The sequence below is a fragment of the Alligator mississippiensis genome, chromosome 4 (assembly GCF_030867095.1).
Source record: "Alligator mississippiensis isolate rAllMis1 chromosome 4, rAllMis1, whole genome shotgun sequence".
Taxonomy (NCBI): domain Eukaryota; kingdom Metazoa; phylum Chordata; order Crocodylia; family Alligatoridae; genus Alligator; species Alligator mississippiensis.
In genome coordinates, this window is record NC_081827.1 from 63,687,055 (window position 1) to 63,704,453 (window position 17,399).

General features: G+C 41.0%; 1 long non-coding RNA gene across 1 annotated transcript; it reads right to left on the reverse strand.

The window, feature by feature from the left end:
- Positions 1–11,571: 11,571 nt before the first annotated feature.
- LOC132249821 (uncharacterized) lies at positions 11,572–16,452 on the reverse strand. The gene is made up of 3 exons (XR_009461327.1): positions 16,332–16,452; positions 11,907–11,992; positions 11,572–11,671 (listed from the first exon to the last, which is right to left on the reverse strand). It is a non-coding gene; the product is annotated as an uncharacterized LOC132249821 (long non-coding RNA).
- Between the last annotated feature and the right edge of the window lie 947 nt (positions 16,453–17,399).

Consider the following 17,399-nt stretch of genomic DNA (forward strand, 5'->3'; position numbering starts at 1 on the left):
GCACACAAAATGGTTTTATTTTGAAATTGCCATTTACTTTCTGAAACGCCCTTTTGCGTGTGTGTGTGTGTGTATTATTTGCATACTACTAATCCAAATCTGACTTCTCTCATGAAAATTCGCCTCCTCAGAAGGCAAAATCTATGTTTAGTGCACGTGAACAATAAAACAGGCTAAATTAGGGGTGGGGGGAGTTAGAAAGGGAGTCAAAAGCCCTGAAAACTAAAATGAATATATCATTTTATGTCAGGGATTTTATCCTAAGTGGATTGGGTTTTTTTTTGGTTTTCCATTTTGTTGAAAACAAAACAAACAACTATATGACAAAAAGTTGACCCGAAATTTCTTTTGCTCCCCTTTGTTCAGGCAGAATCCTGAAAATGTAATCATTCACACAACTCTACCATTTCCACAGGAGAAAGTTATTTTTACAGGTTATTCTAGAAGGTTGTGCTGTAACCCAGCTATATTCACAGGGAAGAGAAATGCAATTTACAAGTAATGCAGCTGGGATAGGACCTTTTTCTCCTGAGGATTCACTATGTTTTGAGAGTGGATCTGTAACTTCTTTCATGGAGACATCAGTAAATTTTAGATGGTGTTCACAAAATTAAACCTGTGCTTCTAATCCTTTTCTGTGTAATGGGGACATACTGGGACCAAGGTCTGAATGAGAGATTTCTTCAGTTATTCTAAGGTGGATTTACTGCTAGCATCCCATACTCTCTTGTATTTTACCGATTCTCATCCACTCCACTGTCTTGATTTTTAGTGGAGAATAAGGCCCAGAATGACCTTGCATGTTGCAGGCTTGATTCCTCCACTGCAGTGCAACTGATGGGGTCACTTGCACCTGTATTAAGCAGGTGCAAAATGTTATTATGGATAAAAATAAATGGAGGGCAAAGCATTGCTCTATTCTTTTCAATTCACTAAAGAAGCAAAGTTGTTGTGTGCCAATTCTGTGGTGATCCCTGTCTAACATGCATGTTTTATACATGGAGCAAAATGGTGGAGGATTAAGTTTTAAGAGTGAAACTTTGGGAAGTTAATTATAAACAAACAGACGCATGAGACAAAGAACTGGAGTAAATAAGGAACTTAAGATTTGTTCATCACTACTCTCTTTTTAGTGTTGCTTCAAAGTTTCAACAGAGGTTAAAATAACTTTTCAAAAAAATTTTTGAGAGGTGGCTAAAGTTCAAGCTGAAGTAGGGGTAGATGTATTTATTTGAAGAAACAATGTACAGAAAAAGGAGTTGTTTCCATCCATCATCCTGCTAAACTCTTAAATTCACACTAGGGAAAAATATTTCTCTTTCCTAATAACTGAATCTTTCCTGCTTGGACTCCTGCAGCCTCTGAGTCAGTTGTGCCTAGGCATTTAAATCTAGCCTTTCTGGATGCCAGCAACACCTAGCTGAAAAGTTGTATAATAGCAGGCAAAGGGAATTAAAGGATTGTTTCTGAGGTATCAGCTGATATTCTTGATCCCTAATCCCACATACTGAACCTCAGCTGGTTTCTTTTGGAGCCTTATTCACTGACAAGCTCGACATGTATCTAGACTGTTTCACATCCTGCAGAAGACACAAGTCTTTCAGAGGGAAATCGTGATCATACCTCGAACTACATGTTCTATTTCAGATGTCCTAAATGGATCTCAAGCTTCAAATGAATTGATTCCATTAGACTGTTTTCTGGCTGGCTTATACTGCTCATTCAGTTGGCTCATAACTAGTCACACAATGAAATAACTATTTTATAAAAGAAACAATAGTATTTAAAGAAGTTGTAACTCTTCTGAAATATATAGAAACTCTTCCTGTGCTTTTGTTCCAGTAGATGCTTCCTGGTATCAGAAAGAGCCAAGCTGTGAGAAGCCCTTGCATGAAAAAGCAAGGCAAAGAGCCTTTCTCTAACATTTCATAGTCAATGCAAGAGTCACTCATAAGAGCCGTCCTTATCAACAGGACTTGCTTCACTTTTCCCCCCATACTGGGCAAGTTACCAAGGTTCACATCTGGACTAGTGCATCATTGGTATATTCACTCTGTTCATATGTGTATCTTTACAGAAACTCCATTGAAATAAATTGTGCTTTAGGTTTTCCTGATATGTTAGAGCTACATGTCATCCTAATCAGCAAGCCCTCATTGCCCCATCACGCATGATTGTCTTGACTGCCACATCTGTGAGTTTACACAGAATCATCTACAGCATACAACATTTTCTGGTGGTTTTGGAGTGATGCTGCAACCATGCTGTTAGTCCAATAAAAGATATCACCCACAAAAATCCTTGCCATGAAACATTTTTTTCAATCCAGCCCATAGTTAAAATGTTTTTAGTAAGTCTCACATTCTCCTTACCCAATACCAGCTCTGAAATCAGTCACAATCCCATAACCTATTTGCTCATTGCTGGGTTTGACCATCACTGGGTACTTGAGTCATTTTTTCATCTGATGTATTATTTAAAAAAAAAAAAATGAATAAAAAAAAATATCTGAGTTTGTTATACCAGTAGGTGCACTTGATGAAAAGTATTTAGAGTAACGTGATATGGCTGCATATGGTCACCACATAATTGGTCCTTGTTAATGGATACATGTGTGTGTATATATATCTATCTGCATGTGGGCAGGGGGGGTGCATGTAAAAATGAATGTATTGATTCACACAAATTTTAAAAAGGCTGTTTGCTGTAGCTGTAGGAAGTTAACTGGTGAATACAAATAAAGAGTCTAATTGGTGTGTAGGTGTGTGTGCATGTGTGTAATTATTTATATACATTACATACAAAATACAAAAAGCCTCCCTAAGATAGATGCATCCTCCTTAATAAAAAAATATGTGAAATAAGGTGAATAAAAACATGTGAAATATGTTACAATGGAATAGAGAATAAAGTAATGTAAACCCAAATCAAATATACTGCAGCATAAACTATAAGAAAAGGATAATATGTATGATTAAAATAGTAACATTTAGTAAATAACCATAAATATTACTTATTAATCCCTCTTTTTTTGCACTTCCAAACTGCTTTTTTTAATATTGTAAGCATATGTAAATAGGGAATTAAAGGATTAGGATTTTGGCACTGTTTGTATAGTTTGCCTATTTGAATTTAGACCTAATTCTTGTTTTGTCTCATTTAAGCAAAGAAACAATTTCCCTCAGTTGTGGAGTTGGACAGGACCTTAAGGGTCATCTGTCCTGATCCCCTGCACAAATGCAGGATGTGCTCCCTATGCTATATTCCTATATCATCCTAGCCAAATGCCTATCCAGCCTTCTTTTGAAAACTTCCAGTGAAGATCATACAATTTCACTGGGACCTTGTTCTATTGTCCTACTGTTCTTCCATTTAGAAAGAGACTTCTTAGAGATTTGATCTAAATTTGCTTTGCTGATGGTTAAACCCATTTTATTGCATAAAAAAAAGGTGGGAACAGGGTAACCACTGCAAAATAACCAATAGCCTGGTGGTTCATAGACATCAGTGAGCTGAAAGCCATATATTCATGTTCCTGTTCCAAATCAGGCTGAGAATCCTTTTATCAGTTTTAATGAAACTTTTGTTTGCAAAGCTCTGCATGTCTGGATGGAATTTCTGGTCAGATCCTAAGATAAAGACACATTTCGAGATAACCATTAGCCTCTTCTGTTGAAAAGTTCCTGGCCAGTGGTAGCTATAACCCCTTTAGCAATAACATGGACAATATTTTGCATGCATTAAAAGCTTCCTGTCCACTCTTCAGTTAGTAAGAAAATGCACATAATCTCTTAGAAGGAAATAGGAAAGATTCATATATTAGACAAAGACCATCACCAACTACTGCCTTCTTCCAAAGATTGTCAGTAAGAGATAGCCCTACCAAAAAAAAAGTTTTCAATCCCCGTGCTATTCCCTCATTCTGCAATCAGTTATTTTGACATGTTGGTCAAGAATTGATTTTCACACAGCTTTCAGATTTCAAACTTATCCTCCCTTCCATTTGGGGATTGTCATCGATTTTGTTTTCAGGGAGCACAGATCTTTATAACACTGGACACACAGCTTCTGAAAGTAATCTTGGTAGAGTACGCTTCACTTCTTTATCTTCCCTGTTCCTCATCTTTCTTCCTCAACATTATTCAATGACCTCTCTTTCAGAGCAATAGAAGTAGCTTCTCTGTAGAATATATAGAATTCTCCTCCTGCCCCTCCCCTCCCCTCCCGTCCCCCTCCTCCTCCCCTCCCCCCCCCAAATGCTCTAATAACAAAGAAAAAAGACATATAGGAGCCTAACATCTTTATCTGCTATTTCAGTTTTGGAAAACTTCCCTTTATAAATGTAGTACTAATACTTGCAGGATTCTGACCTTCTCCTCCATAATGATCCTGCTCACAGGAAGTATCCAAAATCTTGAACTGCCACTCCATCATCACACATCCTTACCATTGGACTGTTAATAGGTCTGAGAGTTTTCACCAAGTATTTATCAGTGGTAGTGTCTCACCTCAGAAAACAAATGATAATAGTGCATCTACACCCCAGGACAGCAGCATTAAGAGGAGGGCTGGAAAGAGAACTGAATAATGCCAGACCTAGAAATTAAAGAATTGTAGCCTGAAAGTTGAAGCATTTTGCTGGGAAGTTGGAGAGACATCGACGAGAAGGTCCTAGAGTTTGGGTCTCTACTTCCTAGATATGTGCCCTAACCATGAGGCTATTGCCCTAGCCACGAGATAAGTGCCCTAACCACGAGGCTAAAACATAGAAGGCTCTCCTCGCCTGTCCAACATCTGCTTGTAATAGGTTTGGGCTGGCTGCAATTTCATGACTTTTGCTTACCCAAGGCACATGCATATGGGGATACATATTTGCCCAGACCCATTGCAGCCTACTGCATCTTCTCAGTAGCTGTGTGAAGATGCAAGCATGTGGAATACAATACGGTGCAGTACCAAAAACGGCAGTTTGACAGCTCAGGTACTGTTATCTGGGGATGTACATTGAAAAAGGATTCTGTCCAAAAAAGCACTGAGGTGGCTGTTAAATCCAGCTCCACTATTTTGCTGCTTCTTACCATTCCCTGGTGGAAGCATTGAAATCTGGTGCTTATTCTGGCAGATCTGTGATTCAGTTGTTATTTAGATGGCCTCTATAAAACCACCTACTCTAATCTTGGAACTGCGGTATATGTATGGTCAATCATTTGAACAAGAAACCATCTCTTCTGTTAAAACAGCAGTAGTTCCTTGATGTGCTTGTTATATATCAATTCAGCATAGGGACCATAGTCAAGGTTTCAGGAACAAATTAATACAATAAACTAAAAGACAGAGAGATAACTGGGAGACAACTCTGTCATACAACTGCTTGGAGCCCTTGCTCATGACTAACTGCCAACAGCCAGATCTATCCAAGCAGTACAGTTGGTACATTAGTACAACCTCCATAAAGAGCTAGTGTCTTATCCTTGGGATATATTTTCCTCGTGCGCACCTTAACCTCCCCTGATTTCTTGCTTTTACACTGTAACACAACCCCCCAGTTTTCTGTTTTCTTTATATATGTGTGTATATATATATAAACGCATTCCCTTCCCTTCTCCAAGTATTTCTGACCTTTCTCTCCCTCTCTATCCCCTATTGATAAGTATGAGTAAGCTAAGACATAGGATAAGCTTTAGCATTTTATTTTGGTAGCAAGTTTTTTTTTTCCTCTGCTTTGCAACTAAGTGCTCTGTTATAGATATCCACTCTTTTATATTGTATAATAATTATGTTTATATTGATTTTTACCGTTTGATAGTACTGTTTTACTGATTTTCACTGGATACGATATGATTTAGGCCTACATATGTAAGTTAGCATAAGTCATGTCAAGTTTCGATTTTGTATGTCAAGCCTCCATCTTGTGTCCTCTGCCCAGGTGTAACCTATGACTCATACCTAACCAGTTTCATGTAAATTGGTTGAATGAATGGAGATGAGTGAGGGTGTTTGAGAAACAATGACAGCAGGCCTCTACTGAATAATGAATTCAACGGCTGAACCATCAGCTCAAACTGGAATATTGCCTTTCATTAACTCATCCAGGAACCATGGACCCAGCATTTGAAAGACAAAGACCCGACAGAAATCAGCCAATGCACTATTGCAACACAGAGACCTGGAACTGCGCATCCTTGCCTGGACTGCACATGCTCAGTACACCAGGGTTGACCTTTGCCTGGGCATGCCCCTGCTACTAGGGTCATAGAAGGTCTGCTCCTATAAAAAAGGGTAGTGAAGACAGACCCAGTGGGATGCCCTCTCCATCTGGACCAGCACTGTGCCATGCCACCTATCCATCCAGAGGCCCTGCCGGCAACCCCCTCTGGACAACACCTTGCTAGAGAAGACCCTGAATGGCCATTGAGGGTCAACTCACAGCCCAGAATAGGGAGCTATCACCCACTTTCCTTCCCCAAACACAGGATTTGGACTCTGTCCCTCCACACTTTAACTTCAATCTCTCCCCCAAGCCTTTTCCTCCCCTGCTACCATTGTGTACGTGCGTGTGAGTACTTGTGTGTGTATGTAGGAACCACTAACTCTGTGAGCTGTACAGTATATTGTTTGTTTAATAAAACTGTTAATTTAGAACCTGAGTTGGGCTTTGGGTTGGGTTTTGTCTTACTGACCTCCCAGCCCTACTCCAGTTCCTGATCTCAGCCTCTCTGATCTTCCTCCCATGTCTCTCTCTCTCTGTCTTTGCTTTCTTCCTTGCTGTCTCTTCCTGCCTTCTCTCCCCGATCTCTCCTGTCTCTCTCTCTGTTCCCCTGTTTCCCATCTCTGCCCTGCTGCCTCCACTTTCTCTCTCTGATCTCTCTCTGTGTCTCCTCCTGTTGCCCTGATTCCCATCTCTGCTCTGCTGCCTCTGCAATTTCTCTCTGTGTCTCCCTCTGTTCCTAGTTTCCCAATTCTTCCCTGCTGCCTCCACTTTCTTTCTCCAGTCTCTCTCTGTGTCTCCCTCTGTTCCCCTGCTTCCTGTCTCTGCCCCACTGCCTCCAGCAGCTCCCCATACCCACAGCCACTCCCCTGCAGTTTTCCCTGGCACCCAGAGCCCTTCTCCAGCACCCAGCGCCTGCTGCTTCCAGCACCCCACTCCCCAGCAGTTCCTGCTGTAATTCCCAGCTCCTCCTGGCACCCAGAGCCCTTCTCCAACTCCCCCGCAGCCTCTCCAGTTCTCCCCAGTCCCAGTTTCCCTCTCCTGGTACCTTTGGTTCCCCTGCCCACTTCCAGCATTTCCCTTTAATCAATTAACACCAACTGACCTCAGATAACTCCAGCTCCCCTCCAGTCTGCCAGTTCTAATCCTGGCCCCAGAAGCTTTCACCCCTGGCACTTTCACTCTCTTATTTTTCCTTCCCTCATCTTAACCCCCATCCATTTCCCTCTTTCCCCTCTGTACGGAAATCTTTAATCCTGGACTCCTCCTCCCATAGTCACCAAGCACCCTAGGTATCCCAAGTACCCCAAGCACACACATACCACACCACCCAAGTTAGGAACTCACCTGTGTGTGTGTAGGTGTGTGAACTGGCAAATATATGCATACATACACATACATACATACATACATATCATTGTGTGCATGATATACGAATTAGTGATCCATGTATGTGTACTGAGTGTGTGGGTATTGACAACTGATTTTTGTCTAATTTTTGGTGTGTATAGTGTGTATGTGCTTAGATTGGTAATCCTGGATGTGTATGTGCCTGAGTTGGTAGTGTGTGTATATGCACCTAGTTGATTTTTTTGTGTGTGTATATATGCAATTGTGTCACACCCTCCCATCTAACAGTGCAATTTTGAGAACTTGAGAGTTGGCCTGACCCCACAGGACAACCAAATAATCTTATAATATCTCTCTGGACTTTTGCAGGCAAAGGAACTGAAGCATGCTAGGGCCAGGTTTGACTTTTTTGGAACTGGTCACAAGGACAGTTGGGGCATGTACCTACCACAGTCCCTCCAAGGAACTACCCCAATCCCACTGTGTGCCCAGTGCATCCTGCTGCCCTCAGGGTAGTTCCTGGGTTGGATAACTTTTCTAGGTACCTCAGGCAGTGGCGGCTCCTTCCAGCTGTCGCCACTGCTGGCCCCAGCCTTGTGGTATTGGTGGGGACCCACGTGCACAGCCTGACCCCAGCCCATCCTGTGCCAACTCTGGATTCACTCTGGCCAGAGTAGGAAAGCTCCAAATCAGCCAGAACCTATGTGTGCAGACCTGATCCCAGCCTGCCCTGTGCCTGCTCTGGACTGCCTGCCCATGCTGAGCAGCAGCAGTGGTTGGGCAGAAGATGCTGCGAGATATGGGGAAAAAGTGTCCACCTCCCTCTTGCCACTGCTGGGCCCTTCTTGCTGCAGCTGCATGGAGCCCATGCCTAGGCTGACCTGTGGATCCTCTCCACCAGCATCACCGCTGCCTTTGGGCTATCCAGTGGTGACAGTGTAGAGGAACTGCAGGGCAGCCTGGGCGTGGACTACAGGTGACTGCAGAAAGAAGGACCCAGCAGCGGCAAGGAGAAGTGACCGCTTTTCCCCTGTGCCTAGCAGCAGTTTCTGCTCCTGTTCAGCATGGGCAGGCAGTCCAGAGCAGGCATGGGGTGGGCCAGGGGTGGCGCTGTGCATGTGGGTCCTGGCTGGTCCACTCTGGCTGGGGTGAGTCCAGAGCAGGCACAGGGTAGTCTGGAGTCAGGGCTGGGGCAATAGCAGGGAGGAGCCGCAGGCCACATGGGCTCCAGGTTGGGGAGGGGTGCTGACTGGTCCACGCCATTTCCCCAAAACTGCCTATGGTGGTCCATGGGAACCAAATTATTGCCTGCCCCTGCCTTAGAATCTGAAGGCAGAGAGAGAGGCAGACTTGAGAACTGAGAAACTGTCTTAATTGTACAGCATGGGACAATCACAAGTAGTCTGAGCAAGAGGGCTTTTCCTAATTAGCAGCTAACTATACCGATGCACTTAGGTCTTGCCTACATCGTGGCAACCACGTGTCCTGCCCCCCTCACCCATTGACACTCTCCAAACAAGCAGGTATGTTCATGAAGATGCTCAGGAGCATTCTTCTGTGGTCATTTGGAAAATCGTGGTTTCTTGATGGTAGCTACTGGAGATGACCCCAGAGCAGCTTCACCGATGTACATTAGGGTTTGGAGAGTGCATGCAGGTACAGGTAAGTGGGAATGAACTAGATGAAAACTGTCCCTCATCTCTGGTCACTTCATCAACCACCTATTCCTATCCATGTAGCACTCCTTGTTGGTCTTCTTTTTTCCACTTCTTCCAGGCTCATCTAGTCTCCTATGCCTAGGACAGGTCTCTAAAATTATAGAAAAATAAGGCAGGAATTGACCTCAGGATGTCATCCAGTCGAGACTTCTGTTTAAGCAGGATCATCCTGGCTGAACTATCCCAGACAAAAATTTGTTTAACACGCACTTAAAAACTTTCAAGAATAGAGAATTCACAATCTCTGTACATAGCCTATTCTAATGCTTAACCACCTGCATAATTAGAAAACTCTTCCTAATATCTAACCTAAATCTCCCTTGTTGCTATTTAATCCCCTAACATCTTGTCATTCCTCCTGTGAAAGCAATTGATCACCATCCTCATTACAACAACCCTTTTTGTATTTGAAAGTTATCAAATCCTCCCATAATCTTTTCTTCTCTAGACTAAGTAAACCCGGTTATTCCAACCTTACCTTATAATTCATGTTTTCTAGACCTCTAATAATTTTTGAAGAAGCTGCCTTACTCTGCTTCTTCAAATTATTCTTTGATTCATTACTTTCAATCTGTGTGCTACTGACATTCAGATTTCACTAAGAAAACAACCCTTTAGAGTCTAACCTTAATTTATTTAACAAAATTATCTGACTACATTCTGCACATTGCATGAGTTATAATCCTGATTCTCTCATGCGTTCTTTCTCCTGCTGGGTAGTATTTAGGTAGTACTTGGCCGAGCTCCTTGAATCAATGGGACTGCTTACTGAGTAGATTCTCATCAGTGGGAGTAGAAAGAAACATATGCAGCCATCAAGTATTTATTGTGATGGGAATTATCAAGACTATAACCATCTCAGGACAGAGAACTTTCACCAGCTTAATTATAATACACCTTGGACAACATCAATAAAAACAAGAAGCAGATGTGAACTGTTCAGTAACATAAGTGCAAAAATCTAATTTTATTGAATAGGAGCACATGAATAGATTGCTTATATCTAGCATGATCTCTGATATCTGCTGATCTATTCAGGGTACGGCATTCTTTACAACATCTGTTGGACAGTCCCTTCCAGAGCTATGGACCCATTCCTTGACCTTTAATTTAGATCTACCCCTGACAAAATGTTGCCAACAGGCAAGAACATTTCTTTTTAACTTCCATCATTGTTCTGCCCCTGCTGGCATTAGTCCTTCTACAGTGTCATGCTGATCCAGCTTTTTGCTACACATAATTTCTCCATGACACAAAATGTAGCATTACTGTAAATTAAAAGTACTTTTTCAAATCATGTTTCCACAGAATATGGAGAACACTGAGGAAAATGGGGAGGAAGTAACAGTATTTTTATCTTTTTTTTTTATCACTCTGAGTATTCATCTAGATTTTGTAGTTTATTTTTTAAGCAGGGTGATTTCCAAATATGTTAAATCAGTCAGTATAAAACTTGTAAAACCCTGGGGGAAATAGGTCTTACTGGTCTATTTCTAAACAACTGCCTGGTTCAGGGATCAGGAAGGATTTTTTTTTTCCATTGGAAAGGATTTTTTTGTACCCCAAACTGAAGGGGGCATGATTATTTTTCACCTTCCTTGCACAAGGTTCTTTTGTTCAAAAGAAGTGAAAATAGACCTTTAGCTAGGAGGAACATAGAAATGTTAGTCCATTGCAGCTTGTAGCTAGTGGCCAATACAGGTAAAAGGTCAAAGGGCACATCCAGATGAATGTGGATGTTGGTTCCTTGGGAAGAAGTAGCAGTGGCGCACCTGGTGCCGCAGCTACTTGTCCCTGGGGAATGCAAGTGCCATGCATGCTTTGGAGCACAGCAAGTAGCTCTGGGTGAGGTAGGGGAAGCTGGGGTCAGCACTGGGCTGGCCTAAGCAGTCTTACCTGGGGTCCTGGGGGCCTTCCAGGGCTGCAGTAGTGGTGACCCAGCCAGGCTTTGTCACAGCATGGCTCTGGGCAGCCCAGCTCCACTTTTCATCAGCGCACGCTGCCCATGCATGCACTGCTCCAGTTCTTTTTTCCATGGGTTTTTTTGACCCCTGGATATCCAAGGCAAGGGGATTTAGACATGAGCTGAGTCCTAGAGTTTAGGTAAAAATGGGTTTCCTTTATTAAACTGGTTTTATCATGGAGCCTAGTAACTGTTTCCTGGATTGATTTAGGATATTTCTACATGATGCAGAGCACTGTTCTGTAGCAAGCACTAATCCCAGAACCATAAACTGTATGGTGCATTAGGGCAGTGCTGGATTGAAGATAAATAGCTCACATACCTCTATGTGGTATTGCCTCACAGCAGGGGAACTCCAGGATGTGAATTAGCACAGTGACAGGCAGCTTGGGGCATCTTTGCCTTGTGTAATATAGATGTACTCTTAAATGCCTAGTTTGAGAGAGAATAGTGTTCAACCACCTTGCTACTACAGTTGATGCCTGGCAGTTACACACATCCATGTGCCTGCCTGTCTTTCATTAAGCCATGCCATATGTCTTGATCAGTACTAAATACATTTGAAAGATGGCATACATAATCCTGACATATTTATTATGTATACTATGTAATAACAGAATATATTATTTCCTTTCTTATTAGAATGAATACTGTTTGTGCTACTTACTTTTCATGGGTGGACTGAGGATTTTTGACACAGGGGGTGCAGATGGGCTGGTGCATCATCACATATAAGATAACTTATGTTTTGCTCTAGTTAAAGAGAAAGTAGAAGGACTTTATATTATTCAGTTTAAGATCAAAGCAAAAACAAATATAGCTTTATGGGAATGCACACTAATTTGCTAGATTTTATATAAATTTAATAAACCACAACAACCTAGGCAAAAATAGTCAAAAGATATTGTTTCATAAGTCCTGTAGTCATCATCATTAAATGCATCTTTTATTCAGATTTGTAAAACAAAGTCTAGACTCCCTTGCACATCTAACACTTTTCAGTCAGTCATTTCTATACCTGAGTCGAGGTGCACCTGAGTTAATATTAACGCACATGAGTTAACATTTTTAGCTAGAGCTAAAAATAGTCTGCAGGACCATGAAATAGAAGAGAGAGATTGCCAGGAATGCCTAACAGACAGCCAAATTGCAGAAAAAAAGGATATCTTGATTAATGAACCATAAAGGCCATTAAAAAGGAAAGAGAGCTGTTAACACATGTGGAGTAAAGAGAGATTAGCAAGAATCAGGTAGAGTATAATGAGCCATGAAGTCAGTTGACTCCCTCAGGGCTGCCTGAATAGAAATGCCAATGCTCCTCCTGGGCAGTTGGTTTTAAACTTTTGGGTGACAGAGGAACCAAAGGAAGGCACAATTGCACCACTGCACCCCGCACTCCTTTTGCCTCCCCTGCCCCTCTCCCCATCTATCCCTGTTCCTTTTCAAGACTGAGAATACTATGAGATAATATTTTCAAAGAAGTACATCTACCAGGTGAGTAATTTTCCTTTCTTGCCATGAAATTTCTAGCTAGCAAATTCAGCTGTGCCTTCTGGCTAATGTTACATTTGAAAACATTAACATTTAAAGATATTTTCAAATGCAGCTTCTCTCTTAACTCCAGTTCGGTTTTATGGCTATCAATATGCCACTATTAGAAGGTCACCTAATGACTCATTGCATTGTACCTGGCCTATAGGAAAACATCATATATTCATGTCTGCAGCTATACATCTCAAGTTTCATAACTGTATTTACAAAGAAAAAAAAAAAGAATAATCATCAGCATTAATTTAAGTTTACCACTTCTATAACTTGTTAATTAACTTGTGACCCAGTTTGCAAATATGTAATGTCATTAGTTGGTTTACAAAAATAATCAACACATAAAGCACTGAGACTTGAAATATAATGAAAATTGAAAGCTTTACTCCATTTTTCTACTGCCATCTTTAAATCAAAAGTCACATGGAATATATTGAGTGGACAGTCAGCACCTCAATGGGTTAGCAACCTCAATGGGTCATTAGGGGTCATTATTATTGATGTAAGTGAATATTATTGAAACTGGTTTGTGGGTCAGCAAAACACAGGACAATTAAATCAGATACTATGCTTTGTAATTTTTATTATTATTTCCACCCAATTTTAGAATTTCACATATAAAATGGTTTAACTTGAATGAGAAGAAGCTCACTTCACAACCTCTAGACAAAGAGACAGTCCAGAGACTGGACCTAAAAAGGATGTCCTTGATTGTTTCTTTATTCTATTTGCCTCCTTCATTTATTCATCTATAACATTATCCATTTTTAATAAAATCCATTTTAATAAAATGGATAATGTTATGGAGGAATAAATGAAGGAGGCAAATAGAATAAAGAAACAATCAAGGACATTTCTGTACCTGGTATGAACCATAATCACAGTTTCCAGCTGGTGTTTTTAATAATTTTATAGAAAAATAAGCATAAATAAAGATGTAGGGGGAGGATCTGATTATGCTATATATTTATATATACAATTTCCATTTATTTAACTGTTTCAGAAAAAATGACAGAAATTTCAAATACTTAGAATCAAGTTTACAAGGGAAGATGATTTGGGCCTTGGTTCTAGAATGCCTTGGCTAAATCCTGGTCCCATCAATTTCAACCAAAAAAATCCAACAAAAACCTCACCTACTTTATGCTAGGATTTCAGGTGGAAGCTTACAGAATGGCCTGATGTTCCACTGTTTTGGAACTAAATCCTACATACAGGTTTGAAATTTTCAAGACTCACATTCCCAGCTCAGGCCCACATAAATATAGCACAGCTAACAAAGCCTTTGCCTGACAGTGCTTAGGATAGACTGTGGGCTCCTCCTACTTATTCTGGTTTTGTTTGGCCAATGAGGCAGCAGGAACCCAGGCATTAAAGGAATTCAAAATCACTCTGGCCATTGGGGGGAAGGGAGGGACAGGGTTCTTCATTTCACACGTCACCATATTACAGTGGGAATGTGTATAATGACATCCTGCGTTAGCTGGCATCCCTGGTTGCCAATAAAAAGATAATAAAAGATCTGGCCCATACCAAGTGTCAATTCAAATTTTCCTAATGATTTCTAATTCTGATTGAGGAAGGATCAGCAAGGCAAGATTTATAAAAACCTGTGATATTCCTAAAGAGGGGAGAAGACACTTTAATTGCACAGGGCGGTGAAAACCTGGCCTTTGCTGCAAGAGATAATACTACTGGTTTACTGTGAACTATAAACTCTCACCCTGTAGAGAAGCACATATAAAAGATCAGAAGGAAGCACATAGAGAGCTTCTGTTCTCTTCTTTTTGTTTGGATGCCCTCTTAAGTGGCATATGCTCCAGAAAATAGAGAAAAGCTATAAACTGCAAATTTTGAAGCAATGGCTGCTACTCCATTGCAGAAACACTGAATTATTTTCTGAGACCATGACTACCAACTGATTGTGGATACTAAATCTAAACAGAAGTTTGATTGTGATGGTTCTTATATTCTTCACTCTTATTCACACTTCAGAAGCCACTGCCACAGCTGAAAAAAGGTTATCCAAGCTGCAAATACACATGATGCTCTTCAGATTCAGTTATAACATTGTGTATCAAAATGTCATGTCACACTCTACTATTTGTAAACCTGAAGATGCTCCTCAGGTCATCGCCTACAGAATAACTAGTGTTCCGTACAAAACATCATTAAAAATGACTGCATTGCCAGACCTAAAAAATGTTTCAAATAGGCTGCATTGAAATTAATTTTATATAGTTTACATCACATATTTTAAAAATGTAAAGGGAAACCTTAGCTTTCTCAATTAAAAATAAACCCATATATTACCATGCATGGCTATCTGTCCCATTTCCATACTGCTAAGTATAATTTCTATATGCCAGTTGGGACTTTAAAAAAATCTACTAGAATTAGGTGCCCAATGCAGTGAGAGTTAAACATTTGTTTCCCTTGGAAAATTCCACTTCAGCTCCAGACACAAGATGGATTTGTCACAATATTACTGACAGGCTAACCAGTCCACATAAAATAAGAACTAAGACAATTTTTTTCTCATGACGGTTTTGTTTTCACTATTTTTTAAATAACTACGTGTGAGTCTACTCATCTCCATACAACAACATGGCTATGGTGCAGTGCTTTATTAATTCCTTTTGAAAGTACTAAAGCATGGCACAGTACAGGCAACTACTGTGCCATATGTGTGGCACTCGGTTAGATTTTGCTGCTATATTGCCATACCAGCATGCTATACCGGGGGAATGTGCTGCTATGGCAACATAGCTGCCGATAATGTGTAGACCCAAGTGATAACTATCTCACTGAAGTGCACTATACAGTGACGTAGCACATCACTACATCGCCATAGGGGAAAGCGTAGATGCATCCAATGGGAATACAATGTGCCTGATTCATCCATGCATTATCCCAGGTTTGCACCAGTGCAACTTTATTCAAGTCAACAAAGCTATACCCCTGCATAGATGGAGTAATTTAGAACCGAATCAGGAGACAGATGGACAGACAGACAGATAGATATCTCTCTTTCTCTCTCTCTCTCTATATATATGTACCTACATACACGCACACACATATACATGTACGTCTATATATATATATATATCACCCATATTCAAATCTTTATCATGTATTCATCATGCTGCTGAAAATATAATAATGGCTGTATTTTGTCTGAACATCAGCTCAGTCAGGTTGTAAAATATGAAATGAGGCTGTGCCTGAGGTACTACTTTTTTAATGTAACATTTGTGGATATTTTCCTTGTGTATTTATATATTGTATTAAAATTTATTGAGCCACCTGGAAAAAGAAAGGGAGATCAGCCAACAGGCATGCCAGCTGCTTTATGGAGACTGTGAGTAATTTTCTAATGTTCTGCTCATAGGAAAAAAAGTCTACTTTGTTAAATTCACCTCAAAATTGCATCAATGTTAAACAGACATACTTCACAGCATCATGATGCACAATAAGTAGACTTAAATTAAAATATTACATTTCCATTAGTGAACACATAAAAAATACTCAGCTTTTGTCCACTTACCCACAGAGAAGGGATATCACAGACAAACAGCCATGTTGGTGTTTGTGACATAAATTATGTCCTCCTGGAAACAGTGTCCAGGAAGTGTGGCATCTCAGGAGACAGTCTGCAAGGGGCAACAGAAACTTCCCGATGTGGCTGAACAAAAACAAAGCTAGTCACAAGACCCTTGCAAGAGCAGTAAAGAGGTAAGACCACTACCTCTTTACTGTAAATAGTTCTTTGTGCAAGGTCCTGTACGTAATACAGAAGAGTTGTGTGCATACCACAAGCCACAGAGATACTAAAGTGTCCACATGGTGTGCCCATACCCGACTACATTTAATTTTGACACACCCTAGTTAATGGTGACCCCATGCAAACTAAACCTACGGTCCTTTTACTGAGGATGTCAACTTGAGTGTAAGCCCAACTGATGTGTGTAGGAGGTTTAGCTTGTTTATCAAATTATGAATATGGCATCAGGAATTGGGTAGTTGGCAATCTAATCCAGAGGGCATTGGGAACCTTTCGCCCATGGGCCAGATAACCTGCAGAACCACTGGATCTGACCCACAGACATGGGGCATCAGTGGTATTCAGTAGCATGGGGCTCCAGCTGTGGGTGCTGTCCCTGTGCCACCATGGAGTTAAGCAGCAGCAGTATCTGAGTCGTAGCACCTTCATCGTAGCACCTTCCTGTCTACCTGTGATCCAGGATTGGTCATTCACATCTGCATGCAGACAAGGTTGCCTATCATGATCTAGTCATTTTGGGCATGTACCCACATGCAGGGGCATGCACTTGCAGCAGCTAAAAAAGTAGCGGCACAAATTTGTGCCGCTACTTTTTGCCACTGTGCACTCATCTACACATGTGCTTTGGTGAAGGGCAAAATGCCCTGATTTTGGGAAACTGCCATTTTCCCATTCCTCCCAGCTCCTGGCATGCTGGAGGAGCCAAGGCAGAACTAGAGAAGTTGATTTTTAATTTTTTTTTTTTGCTACTGGGATTTCCTGGTAGCCAATTTTGCCCCCATGCTGAAAATTTGTAGCACAGAGGACGTTTTAACAAGCTGGATGTGCAGT